This window comes from Ranitomeya variabilis, chromosome 5 (genome assembly GCF_051348905.1).
Source record: "Ranitomeya variabilis isolate aRanVar5 chromosome 5, aRanVar5.hap1, whole genome shotgun sequence".
Taxonomy (NCBI): domain Eukaryota; kingdom Metazoa; phylum Chordata; class Amphibia; order Anura; family Dendrobatidae; genus Ranitomeya; species Ranitomeya variabilis.
The window spans coordinates 193,831,912-193,847,228 of record NC_135236.1 but is presented as its reverse complement, the minus strand read 5'-3'; positions in this window follow the sequence as shown (position 1 = coordinate 193,847,228).

Sequence of the window (15,317 nt, the reverse complement as noted above, 5' to 3'; positions counted from 1 at the left end):
GCTACAAGACAGCAGCTGTGGCAGAACCCACCTGCACTGACTCACCAAGGGATTTATCTACCACCACCTCCGCTGGACATTACACTTCCAAGAATCCCAAACTTCACAATGCAGCCGAGGACAGAAGACCAGCCATCCACATCCACCACCACGCAGCCAAGTGCAGCAGCCCAGCCATCCTGTTCCAGCATCAAGCCGAGTGCAGCAGCCCACACTTCTCCTACACCAACGCAACACCAGGGTAAAAAAGTGGCAAAAACAGAAAAACCAGGACAAAAAATATTAAATGCACCCCCTCAACCCTCACCTCCTAATGTGTCTGTGTTTTCTAGTCTGTCCACACCTTTGTTTCATTCTTTCCCTTCCAATGTGTCAATCCCTTCCAACTTGTTTTCCACTCGTAATGTGTCCTCTTCCCCCAATGTGTCTGACCTAATCCTTCAATTGTCTTACACTTCCCCTGTAACAACTTCCCCAACACTCCTAACCTACCATCACAGTCCGACACCCCCCTGGTCCACCATGTTACTTCCTTCCACAGACCCCGAAAGTAATTAATAATTTTCCTTTTTTAAAAAAAAATTGTACATTTTTTATTTCTGTTAGTAAAAATTGTTTTGATTCACAATACCAGTCTCATTGTGTTTTCTTTATCTCTTTATTTAACCTCGTGTGTATTGTTGAGTGAAGTATGAATGGGTGTAACAGATAAGGTGTTTATTATACAAGTTAAATTCATAGTGTTAATATTAGAGTCAGAAAACATTACAGGTACATAACATTAAAGATACTGTACATAACATTACAAGTACATAACATTACAGGTACATTTTATTTACAGGTTAAATCATTTCATCTTGCCATGAAACACGTCCACTATCAGAAACAAAATAGGCTGAAAATGTATCCCTCATTTGGGCAACTTCTACTGTAGTCCTCAGACAGTGATATTGGTAATCCTGCAATGTGGTATTAACAGTTTCCTCAAGTTCAAAGTGGGGTTGCTCTTTTGACAGGATGTAGTTATGCAGAACAACACATGGTTTCACAACCTCATCAATTGTCTCTATTTTTAGATTTATGGCTGTTCCCAAAATGCGCCATTTAGATGCCAGCAAACCAAATGCACACTCCACAGTTCTTCGTTCCCTTGTCAGTCAGTAGTTGAAAATCCTTTTTGTGTCACTCAAGTCCCAACTTGAGTACGGTTTTAGGACGTTGCCAGACATTTGAAACGCCTCATCACCAACAATAACATACGGTCCTTCAGTGTTAGAAAGAGGTTGTGGCGGGGAAAAATTAAAATCATTCCCATACAATCGTTGTAACATATAAACCTACATAGAAAAGAAATACCAATAATACTAATAAAGTGAAAAAATAGGATACTAGAAGAACAAATAAATCCGAAAAAAGAATGAGTATCCAATAAACAAATAACAATATATACATTTTATTAAATAATAACATTTACAAGACATGATTGTACAACATTGTTAAAAAGCATGAAAAACATGCTGAAACAAGACATAGAATATAAAATCAAATGATGGAAAAATATGTGAGGGGTGGGTGTGTCAAATGGCCAGCAGAAGTAATTAATCAAAAAGGTATAAATTAATGTATAAATAAATAATCACAGAAATCATCAAGGATAATGGTAATGAATATCAATAATACTGGGTAGGTATAAATTATATTTTGATGTATGGAAAAATGCATATATAAATATATATCTGATGGAAATAAGTTAATATTTCAATGCATAGTGCATGTGTGAAGTAATTAAAGAAATTGATGATAATTATGCCAACAGACCATATTAAGTTGAATAGATATCAAATAAAAACATCAAATTTCCCAGTACATGATAAAAACATATAGAACATGATTGCAGAAAAGCATATGATGACTATAGCACAAGATGGTAATAGATTAAATAAATATCAAATACATACGTACAAAATAGTAAAGATGCATAGTGCAAACCATGATACTATCAAATAACAATCAAGGTAATCAAATGCAACAGATGGGGTATGAAATCCAAATGTTATTCCATGTCCCAATACTGACCAGGATGCACAAGCTGCCCCCTCACTGCACTCCAATGCGCGTTTCGCTGCCACTTCGTCAGGGAGTGAGGAGAACAGAATGTGTGGGTAATATATAGCAAGAAAACATCTGTGAAGACTAACAATCAAGGACGCCAGATTACATGGAGCCGCACTCACCCATGCAGCGGCCGCGCGCCAGGAATCATTGACCAGAAGTGCGTGACCGAGTGCGCCGTGAGTCACAGTCAGCGGTGCATCATCCAGCACCCGACAACGGAACGAGGCAGGCGCATGCGCAGAGCGGCGCACAGCGTCCCTGCAGCCATTAAGGTAAATGGAGATTGCCTGAAAATGAAAAAATATATATAAGCGCATGAAGGAGACAGCGCACAGAAACATAGGGGGCCATAATAGTGAATGAAAATAAGACCCCAAAACAAAAAACATATATAGAAAAGAAAACCAACACTGAAAAAACAAGAACAAAAGTATAAATAATAATAAAAAAAGAAATGAATAAAAATATAAATACCAACAAAATAAATAATATAATGAAAAATGAAATACAATAAAGTATAATAATAATGTAAATAATAATAATTAAATAAAAAAGAAGAAAAAAATAATAATAAAAAATAATAATAAAAAACAGTGTTGATAATCAAATTTTATTAGTAATATGGCCCAAACTATGACACATGATGAATATTAAGGAGAAAATGAGACAGTTAATAATATCAAAAAGCTATATATAAACCCAACATTACCAAGCATATAATATATATATATATATATATATATATATATATATATACATACAGTATATATATATATATATATATATATATATATATATATATATATACACACAAAAAAAAATCAAAAAAGAAAGAAGGAAAAAAAAGAAAATAAGAGGAATGGAGGATATATAAAGAAAATCGGAAATTGGCGGGCAAGCTTAATATCAAAGATGATGTATTATAAAAAGCTTGAAAAGCCCCACTGTTCATTGAGGCCATGGGGAGTCATACTCTTAAGAAGAGTTATCCACCTGCATTCTTTCTGTGCTAGCTTTTTACTTAAATCACCCCTGCGGTTCCCAGAGTATAGTCGATCGATACCCCTAACACGCAGTAGGTGAGATTGGTTGGTGTGGAATAGTCGGAAATGTCTGGCCAAGGGCTTAAGTTTCGAAATGACCTCCTTATCATCAATACCAATTTTCTCTGCTGCTTTTATATCTTTGACATGTTCCAAAGTGCGAACCCGTAATTCACGTGTTGTCATCCCCACATACATTAAATTACATGGACAGGTAGCCAAATAGATAACCATAGAAGTCCGGCAATTAATAAAATGTAAGATCTTAAATTCCCGCTCCCGTGCTGAATCCTGAAAGACATTAGTCCTAACTACATATTTGCAAGCCTTACAAGTGCCACAACTAACAGAGCCCCATTTAGGACCTTTAGACCCCCCCAAAGAATTGTGACGTAGGGGGTACATAATGACTATGTACTAGGAAGTTCTGCAATGTCTTGCCACGTTTGGCCGCAATAGATGGTTGCTTAGGCAAAAGCCTTGACAGTGATGGATCCTGCAGCAAAATGGGCCAATATTTAGATATTATATCAGACATCTCCCGCCATCTCGAATGATAATTGGTAATAAGACGTACTTGGCCATCAGTTGTCTCATTTTTATTCTTATTTCTAGAGACCAAAAGTGATGATCGATCTGTTTTCTTGGCTCGCAAATAAGCTCTCTGTATGTTGTCCATTTGGTATCCACGTTGTAAAAATCTAGATGAAAGATCTTGCGCTTGTTTTTCAAAGACATCCTCTTGATCACATATTCGCCGCATCCGTAAGAATTGGCCGGTGGGTATGGCGCGAATAACATGAGTCGGATGGGCAGATCTTGCATGTAATAATGCATTAGTACCAGTCGCTTTCCGAAAAACATCAGTATGTAAATGTCCAAGTTCATCAGTTGAAATCTTCAAGTCCAAGAAATCAATGGAATCCTGCCGAATAGTATAAGTGAGTTTGATATTCCTAGTATTAGTGTTCAAATAATGAAGATAATCCACCAGGTCGTCATGGGAGCCCTGCCAAATGAATAAGATGTCATCAATAAATCTCATATATGACAACACTAATCCTGATGAAGTAGAATCCATATTCTGGATAAAATCATGCTCCCATGAGCCCATGAATAAATTAGCATATGAGGGGGCAAAAGCCGCCCCCATAGCCACGCCCCTCTTCTGAAGGAAGAAACGATCTTTGAACACAAAATAATTGTGGAATAGTACAAACTCCAGTAATTCCAACAAAAATTGAACTAATGACCCATCCAAATCTCGATTAGACAAAAAACGTCTAACTGCTAAGATACCTTCATCATGAGAGATTGAGGTATAAAGTGACTCTACGTCACAAGTCACTATATACATATCAGTACTGATATGTATACCATCCAATCTCTGCAATGCCTCGGTGGTATCCCTGATAAACGATGGCAATTCTGCAACCAGAAGTTTCAGGTAGTAATCTAAGAACTTGGAAATAGGTTCAATGAGGCTACCATTACCAGAGATGATTGGACGTCCCGGTGGGTCAACCATACTTTTGTGCACTTTGGGAAGTAGATAAAGGGTAGGTACAGATGGAAATATGACCCTCAATCCGTCCCATATACTCTTAGATATTATACCTCTATCAAAAGCTTCATCAAGAATTGAAAAAAAGGCTCTTTGAAAAATCAAAGTGGGATCGTGATCTAGTCGTTCATAGCAAGTGGGATCATTAAGCTGCTCGAACGCTTCCCTTTCGTATTGTGCTGTTGGCCATATCACAACGTTGCTGCCCTTATCAGAGGGCTTAAAGACAACCTCTAACGCTTGTATCGCCGCCAATTATTCTCCTGTTGAAAAGATATTAGGAACAGTCTTATCAGTATGATACTTCTTCAACAGTAACTTGCGGGCGAATAAGAAAATATCCTTGATTATTGTAAAATGGTCTGAACTTGCTGTAGGGCAAAAACCAAAACCCAATGAAAGAACAGAAATCTGCTCAGGCATCAATGTAATATCAGAGAGGTTAATTAACTTGAGTGTGCCATCTTTATTCATCTCCGATCTTACGTTGTCACCAAATCTTGGCTGTGAAGTAGTAAGCCTCGTATTATATCAGCTACGCACATCGGCGGAATCATCCATAGAAACAGAGCTGACAGAGCTACCACTCTTTGGGGGGGTTTAAAGGTCCTAAATGGGGCTCTGTTAGTTGTGGCACTTGTAAGGCTTGCAAATATGTAGTTAGGACTAATGTCTTTCAGGATTCAGCACGGGAGCGGGAATTTAAGATCTTACATTTTATTAATTGCCGGACTTCTATGGTTATCTATTTGGCTACCTGTCCATGTAATTTAATGTATGTGGGGATGACAACACGTGAATTACGGGTTCGCACTTTGGAACATGTCAAAGATATAAAAGCAGCAGAGAAAATTGGTATTGATGATAATGAGGCCATTTCGAAACTTAAGCCCTTGACCAGACATTTCCGACTATTCCACACCAACCAATCTCACCTACTGCGTGTTAGGGGTATCGATCGACTATACCCTGGGAACCGCAGGGGCGATTTAAGTAAAAAACTAGCACAGAAAGAATGCAGGTGGATAATTCTTCTTAAGAGTATGACTCCCCATGGCCTCAATGAACAGTGGGGCGTTTCAAGCTTTTTATAATACATCATCTTTGATATTTAGCTTGCCCGCCAATTTCCGATATTCTTTATATATCCTCCATTCCTCTTATTTTCTTTTTTTTCCTTTTTTCTCCTTCTTTCTTTTTTTTATGTTTTTGTGTGCATATATATATATATATTTGGTATATGGTAATATTGGTAATGTTGGGTTTATATATAGCTTTTTGATATTACTAACTGTCTCATTTTCTCCTTAATATTCATCATGTGTCATAGTTTGGGCCATATTACTAATAAAATTCGATTATCAACACTGTTTTTTATTATTATTTTTTATTATTATTTTTTTCTTCTTTTTTATTTAATTATTATTATTTACATTATTATTATACTTTATTGTATTTCATTTTTCATTATATTATTTATTTATTTTGTTGGTATTTATTTCTTTATTCATTTCTTTTTTTATTATTATTTATACTTTTATTCTTGTTTTTTCAGTGTTGGTTTTCTTTTCTATATATGTTTTTTGTTTTGGGGTCTTATTTTCATCCACTATTATGGCCCCCTATGTTTCTGTGCGCTGTCTCCTTCATGCGCTTATATATATTTTTTCATTTTCGGGCAATCTCCATTTACCTTAATGGCTGCAGGGACGCTGTGCGCCGCTCTGCGCATGCGCCTGCCTCGCTCCGTTGTCGGGTGCTGGATGATGCGCCGCTGACTGTGACTCACGGCGCACTCGGTCACGCACTTCTGGTCCCTGATTCCTGGCGCTCGGCCGCTGCATGGGTGAGTGCGGCGCCATGTAATCTGGCGTCCTTGATTGTTAGTCTTCACAGATGTTTTCTTGCTATATATTACCCACACATTCTGTTCTCCTCACTCCCTGACGAAGTGGCAGCGAAACGCGCATTGGAGTGCAGTGAGGGGGCGGCTTGTGCATCCTGGTCAGTATTGGGACATGGAATAACATTTAGATTTCATACCCCATCTGTTGCATTTGATTACCTTGATTGTTATTTGATAGTATCATGGTTTGCACTATGCATCTTTACTATTTTGTACACATGTATTTGATATTTATTTAATCTATTACCATCTTGTGCTATAGTCATCATATGCTTTTCTGCAATCATGTTCTATATGTTTTTATCATTTACTGGGAAATTTGATGTTTTTATTTGATATCTATTCAACTTAATATGGTCTGTTGGCATAATTATCATCAATTTCTTTCATTACTTCACACATGCACTATGCATTGAGATATTAACTTATTTCCATCAGATATATATTTATATATGCATTTTTCCATACATCAAAATATAATTTATACCTACCCAGTATTATTGATATTAATTACCATTATCCTTGATGATTTCTGTGATTATTTATTTATACATTAATTTATATCTTTTTGATTAATTACTTCTGCTGGCCATTTGACACACCCACCCCTCACATATTTTTCCATCATTTGATTTTATATTCTATGTCTTGTTTCAGCATGTTTTTCATGCTTTTTAACAATGTTGTACAATCATGTCTTGTAAATGTTATTATTTAATACAATTTTTATATTGTTATTTGTTTATTCATACTCATTCTTTTTTTCGGATTTAATCGTTGTAACATGTCAGAGTTTTTGAAAGTCTGTGAGTCATTTCCTCGTCCAAATGAGCCAAGGTCAGCAGCGACAAATCAACATTCAGCATCCGCAATTGCCATCAGAACAACGGAAAAGTATTTTTTATAATGAAGTACTCAGATCCACTTCCTGTAGGTTTCAGAATCCGAATATGTTTGCCGTCCACAGCCCCCACACAGTTAGGAAAATTACACACTTCATTGAATTTTGCTGCATTTTGCAGCCACAGTTCAGCTGTGGGTTGGGGGAGGAAGTGGGCATGCAGAACGTCACACAATGCATGGCAGGTGTTTCCAACAATCCCAGGAAGGGTGGACAGTCCAATTCCAAACTGAAAATGTAGAGATCTTAAGGTCTCTCCAGTAGCCAGGAATCTGCGAAACAGACACAGGAACAAATAAATCAGTACATGGCTTTTCTAACAATAATAGTAATGACAGGTGTTTGTTGTTCAAAATTACGTACCTTACGGTCACCTACAGACGTTCCTCAGCAGGAATTGCTCTACGTAGTTGGTTGTCCTGCCTGCTAATGGATCCTCGGACACGTTGCAGCAAGTCATTAAAGCTCTGTTTCAACATCCTGGTGTAGTAAAAAAACTTAGCCGGGTTTTCACCGTACAATGTGTACAATGAGTGGTAGGCTCCATGACTCTGTCGGAGTTCAACAATAGGGTGTTGCCAAAGGCGATGACGATGTCTTCTCCGTCTTTCTCTTCTCCTTTCTTCCTCACAAGCCACAGGGAAAGCAAAAGCCAATTTCAAAGATAAAACTAGAATCACATTGAAGCTCTCCACGCTCTCCATCTTGCAGCATCATCCAGCATCCCAAGAAGCGAATTTCTGCTGTGCAGTGTCTCTATATATAGAAAACCCATAAGCCAAGCCCATTGGGAAATACCGTACGCATGCGCATAAACAACGCAAATGCATGCAAAAACGCATACAAACGTATGCAATCTCAGCTTTTTTTACAGCATGCGTAAGAGCATGCGGATAAAAACGCTGAGTACACATGCGTTTACATGCGTTTTTGCATGCATTTGCGCATGCAGATGATACGCTGCGGACATGTACGCAAATGTGAACTTGGCCTTAATGACAGAAAAACCCACAATGGTCACAGACATAACTTGAATCTGACAAAAGTAATAATAAATAAAAAAATCTCTGAAAATGAACAAATGAAAGTCAGACATTGCTTTTCAACCATGCTGCCACAGAATTAAAAAAAAAATAAACCTCATGAAATAGGCCTGGACAGAAATTATGGTACCCTTAACTTAATATTTTGTTGCACAACCCTTTTAGGCAATCACTGCAATCAAACGATTCCTGTAAATGTCAATGAGACTTCTGCACCTCTTGACAGGTATTTTGGCCCATTCCTCAAGAGCAAACTGCTCCAGTTGTTTTGTGTTTGAAGGTTGCCTTTTCCAGACGGCATGTTTCAGCTCTTTCCAAAGATGCTTAATAGGATTTAGGTCAGGGCACATAGAAGGCCTCTTCAGAATTCCACAAAAATGTAAAATAACCAATAAATTTCGTTCAACTTCACAATTGTGTTCCACTTGTTGTTGATTCGTCACCAAAAATTTACATTTGGTATCTTTATGTTTGAAGCGTGATATGTGGGAAAAGGTTGAAAAGTTTCAGGAAGCCAAATACTTTCGCAAGGCACTGTATATATCCCCTGCTGGCAGAGGATAGGGCAGGGAAGTTAAACTCTGCAGGATACTCTGCAAAGACTGGCCATGCCGCTCTATACCAGGTGGAGATTCTCAGAAAGAGAAGGATGCAGTTCTGGAATTGCTACAAGAGACCATTCAACGGGAAGGCCTGAGACTAAAAGGAGCAGTGAGCAGAACGCGCAACTTATTGGCATGACACCAGGAATGCTTATCAACTCTAATAAAAACAAAGAAACAGTACCTTTTTATTATGCTAGCATGTTAGGGGGGGCTCCCTTTCTGGAGGATCTTTATGCACATAGAGTTTGTCACGCATATTAAATAACTGTCTGTTCCGACTTCCCCACACACAGGAAAGCTCAACTTGGCCAAGCATTCCTGTGTTCTCAGAGAGCCACTGCCAGAATTATCTGGCAGAAACTTATCTCCCCTTTGATCAAAAGGATACAGCAATTGACTTCCAGTTGCCTGATCCTTATGTCCACAGACATAATCTGTTGGGTAACAGTCAGGAGGTCTCCCTACACATTATATAGTTGGTCGACCCTGCTTAAATTGGCAAGTTCAGAAAACTTTTATGGTGTATGTGGGCCTTTAGTTTTATATATATCAGTGCCTTGTTACTCCCACAAACGTAAATGTATTTTTATGTGATATACCAACACAAATTAGCAATTATTTGTGAATTGTAAATGAAATTATACATGGTTTTCTAATTATTTTAAAGATATCAACCTGAAAACTGTGAGATGCATTTGTATTCAGCCCCCAATAGTTTGTAGGACCACCTTTATCTGCAATTACTGCTGCAAGTCTTCTGGGGTACCTCTACCAGCTTTGCCATATTTTTCAGACTTTAAGACACACTTTTTCCCCAAAAATTAATCATTAATGATCTGATCTTCTGATTTTGGTATTTATTCTTATTTTTCTCTTATACTCCTTTTTTTGTACAGTACAGACCAAAAGTTTGGACACACCTTCTCATTTAAAGATTTTTCTGTATTTTCATGACTATGAAAATTGTACATTCACACTGAAGGCATCAAAACTATGAATTAACACATGTGGAATTATATACTTAACAAGAAAGGGTGAAACAACTGAAATTAAGTCTTATATTCTAGGTTCTTCAAAGTAGCCACCTTTTGCTTTGATAACTGCTTTGCACACTCTTGGCATTCTCTTGATGAGCTTCAAGAGGTAGCCACTGGGAATGGTCTTCCAACAATCTTGAAGGAGTTCCCAGAGGTGCTTAGCACTTGTTGGCCCTTTTGCCTTCACTCTGCGGTCCAGCTCACCCCAAACCATCTCGATTGGGTTCAGGTCTCATGACTGTGGAGGCCAGGTCATCTGGCGCAGCACCCCATCACTCTCCTTCTTGGTCAAATAGCCTGGAGGTGTGCTTGTGGTCATTATCATGTTGAAAAATAAATGATGGTCCAACGAAACGCAAACCGGATGGAATAGCATGCCGCTGCAAGATGCTGTGCTAGCCATGCTGGTTCAGTATGCCTTCAATTTTGAATAAATCCCCAACAGTGTCACCAGCAAAGCACCCCCACACCATCACACCTCTTCCTCCATGCTCCACGGTGGGAACCAAGCATGTAGAGTCCATCCGTTCACCTTTTCTGCGTCGCACAAAGACACGGTGGTTGGAACCAAAGATCTCAAATTTGGACTCATCAGACCAAAGCACAGATTTCCACTGGTCAAATGTCCATTCCTTGTGTTCTTTAGCCCAAACAAGTCTCTTCTGCTTGTTGCCTGTCCTTAGCAGTGGTTTCCTAGCAGCTATTTTACCATGAAGGCCTGCTGCACAAAGTCTCCTCTTAACAGTTGTTGTAGAGATGTGTCTGCTGCTAGAACTCTGTGTGGCATTGACCTGGTCTCTAATCTGAGCTGCTGTTAATCTGCGATTTCTGAGGCTGGTGACTCGGATAAACTTATCCTCAGAAGCAGAGTTGACTCTTGGTCTTCCTTTCCTGGGGCGGTTTTTGCCACTGCACTTGGGGACATTTTCAAAGTTTGTCCAATTTTTGAGACTGACTGACCTTCATTTCTTAAAGTAATGATGGCCACTCGTTTTTCTTTACTTAGAATTTGTGTTATGGCAAGAAAAAGCAGCTAACAGTCTATTCAGTAGGACTACTCCACTGTGTATCCACCAGACTTCTGCACAACACAACTGATGGCCCCAACCCCATTTATAAGGCAAGAAATCCCACTTAGTAAACCTGACAGGGCACACGTGTGAAGTGAAAACCATTCCCGGTGACTACCTCTTGAAGCTCATCAAGAGAATGCCAAGCGTGTGCAAAGCAGTCATCAAAGCAAAAGGTGGCTATTTTGAAGAACCTAGAATATAAGACATAATTTCAGTTGTTTCACACTTTTTTGTCAAGTATATAATTCCACATGTGTTAATTCATAGTTTTGATGCCTTCAGTGTGAATGTACAATTTTCATAGTCATGAAAATACAGAAAAATCTTTAAATTAGGTGTGTCCAAACTTTTGGTCTGTACTGTATATCCCATAAGTTTTAGTTGAGTCAGCTTTTATTGTCAACTATAATATTTATTTATACACAGCTATTCATTATTTATGTTCTTTTTGCCATATTGATTGCTGTTTGTCTATGTAGATATATATTTATACTGAGCAAGTTTTTTTGCAACCCCTGCATCGATTATATGATATTCAGCCTTATTCATGGCTGTCCAAAAGGCTATATATCGCCATACATATTTTGATATGGAGACTTACAATCATAGAATGTTAGAGTTGAAAGGGACCTCCTGAGCCATCTGGTCCAACCCCCTGCTCAAAGGAGGATTCACTAAACCATCTCAGACAGATGTCTGTCCAGCCTCTGGTTGAAAACTTCCATTGAAGGAGAACTCACCACCTGCCGTGGCAGCCTGTTCCACTCATTGATCACCCTCACTGTCAAAAAGATTTTTCTAATATCTAATCTGTATCTTCTCCCTTTCAGTTTCATTCCAATGTTTCTCGTGTTTCCATGTCAAATGAGAATAAGAATGATCCCTCTACACTGACAGCCCTTCAAATATTTGTAGACAGCTATTAAGTCTCCTCTTAGCCTTTTTTGCAAGCTATACATTCCCAGATACATTAACCATTCCTCATAGGACATATTTTTCAGTCTGCTCACCATCCTGGTAGCTTTTCTCTGAACTTGCTCCAGTTTTTTAATGTCTTTTTTTAAAATGTAGTTCCCCGAACTGAACAAAGTATTTTAGATGAGGCCTGACCAAGGACGAATAGAGGGGGTGATAATTACTTTGCATGATCTAGACTCTATGCTTCTCTTAATACATCCTAGAATTATGTTTGCCTTTTTTGCTGCAGCATCACACTGTTGACTAATGTTCAGTCTGTTATCTATTAGTATACCTACGGTAAGTCTTTTTCACACGTGATGTTGCTTTAGTTCTATTCCTCTCATTCTATAGATGTAATTTTCGTTTTTCTTGCCCAGATGTAGAATCTTGCCTTCCACCCTGTTAAATGCCATTCTATTAGTCGCTGCACATTGTTCAAACTTATCTAGATCAGTTTTGTCTGTCTTCTCTAGTGTTAAGGTACCGTCACACTAAGCAACGTCGCCAGCGATCTGTGACGTTGCAGCGTCCTAGGGAGCGATATCGCTGTATTTGACACGCAGCAGCGATCAGAATCCCGCTGTGAAATTGCTGGTCGCTGCTAGAAGGTCTGCACATTATTTGGTCGCTAGGTCGCCGTGTATCGCCGTGTTTGACAGCAAAAGCAACCATACCAGCGATATTTTACACTGGTAACCAGGGTAAACATCGGGTTACTAAGCGCAGGGCCGCGCTTAGTAACCCGATGTTTACCCTGGTTACCAGCGTAAAAGTTAAAAAAACAAACAGTACATACTCACATTCGCGTCCCCCAGCCTCTGCTTCCTGACACTGACTGAGCGCCGGCCCTAAACTGAAAGTGAAAGCACAGCGGTGACGTCACCGCTGTGCTGTTAGGGCCGGAGCTCAGTCAGTGTCAGGAAGCAGAGGCTGGGGGACGCGCTGGTGAGTATGTGCTGTTTGTTTTTTTAACTTTTACGCTGGTAACCAGGGTAAACACCGGGTTACTAAGCGCGGCCCTGCGCTTAGCAACCCGATGCTTACCCTGGTTACCCGGGGACCTCGGCATCGTTGGTCGCTGGAGAGCGGTCTGTGTGACAGCTCTCCAGCGACCAAAGAGCGACGCTGCAGCGATCGGCATCGCTGTCGCTATCGCTGCAGCGTCGCTTAATGTGACGGTACCTTTAGCCATCCCTCCTCGCTTTGCATTGTCTGCAAATTTGATTAGTTTACCTTCAGTTCACTTATCTAGATCATTTATAAAAATATTGAACAACACTGGGGCCAGGAGTGAGTCTTGTTTTACCCCAGTTGAAACACTTTTCCAATTGGATGTGCAACCATTTATTACCACTCTTTGAGTATGATCACTGAGCCAGTTATTAATCCACCTAACTGTAGCCTTGTCTATTCCATATTTGGTCATTTTTTCAATAAGTATAGTATGAGATACTTTATCAAATGCTTTGCTGAAGTCGAGATATACTATATCTACCACATTTCCTTGATCCACCCAGTCAGTGATTCCATCATAGACAGAAATTAGATTAGTCTGGCATGACTTGTTTGCTACAAACCCATGCTGGCTCTGATTAATTACTCTATTCTTATCCAAGCACCTACATACATGCTGTTTAATAATTTGTTCAAATATCTTTCCTGGCATAGGAGTAAGGCTTACTGGCCTCTAATTTCCTGGTTCCATCTTCTTTCCTTTTTTGAAGACAGGGACAAACATTGGCCCTTCTCCAATCTTCTGGGACTTCTGCTTTCCAGGATTCTTCAAAGATTCTGGTTATTGGTTCTGCAATTTCCTCTGCTATCTCTTTCAGTACTGTAGGATGTAAATCATCTGGACGAGGAGATTTAAATCAAAAAGTGTTCCACCCCTACTTTTTGCCTTTTAATTGTTTTTAATTTTTTTTTGTGCAGTTTGATCTATTAACAAAGATATTTTTTCATTTTCATATTGCCGGTCTTTATACCTTTTTGCTTATTCAGGGTTACTGGTGCCATTTACAGTATACACCAAAGTCAAGACTCACTCACAGCAGCAAATCTGCCTCTTAATCTGTCCTGACTCTACAATAATTATAAGAAAAACACAAAATGTAAACAATTCAATGAACTTTCCATGTATTTATTTATTACTAAAACCACAGTACATAATTCTAATGGAGAGCGGTACTAGTATATATTCATACTTATAAGTTGCAGATTGGACACATTTCCGATCAGATAATTCCCAGTGTAGAACTTCTATGTACATTGTTTACATCATTACAAGACTAATCACTTCTGACCAAGGCTCTTGAGGATGCTGAGAGTCATCTGATGCAGGTTACATAATTCTGCACACAAAAACAAATGCAATGTATCATTTTGTTATTTTTAATTCAGCAATTACATTTATTTAGGATACATTTTAATATGTACACCAACATTAACTCCTTGAGGATGCAAGCATTTTTCTTATTTCTTAGTTTCGCCTTTTAGTTTAAAAATATAGTTATTCTCATTTTTTTTTTTTTTAACATAGTTGATCGTGCAAGATAGAAAATATGATATTTCATGAGTTCTGACTTTTAGCAATATAGCCAAACAAAAATGTGGCAATATAAAAACATAACAAATGGGAAAGCAGTTTTACATTTGGAGGAGGCTGGTGGACACCTCTGGTCAGTTCCTTCTCAGTCAACTGCCATTTTCAGAACACGAGCATTGTGCAGTCTGTGAGGAAGGCTGTATGAAAAAAGGGGAAGTATTTCACGAAGATGAAGACTGTTAATTTTTATTATTATGTGCCATTAGTTAATATTTATTAGTAAGAATTGCAACAATCGTTTTCTACAAAACTACGGTATATCTCAATTTGCTCACCTCCTCCTGTGCTATAACATGGCATCTGTAGATTAGGCTGCAATTTCGTGATGACAGGTTCCCTTTAAAAGCAAATTTACATTTTCATTTAGTTGGATAATAATTCTGCACACATAGATAATCTCTTAAGAAAGTCAAAAATTCACTTTAACTTTCTTCAACATTCAGGCTTATTAACCTTTTGGATTGA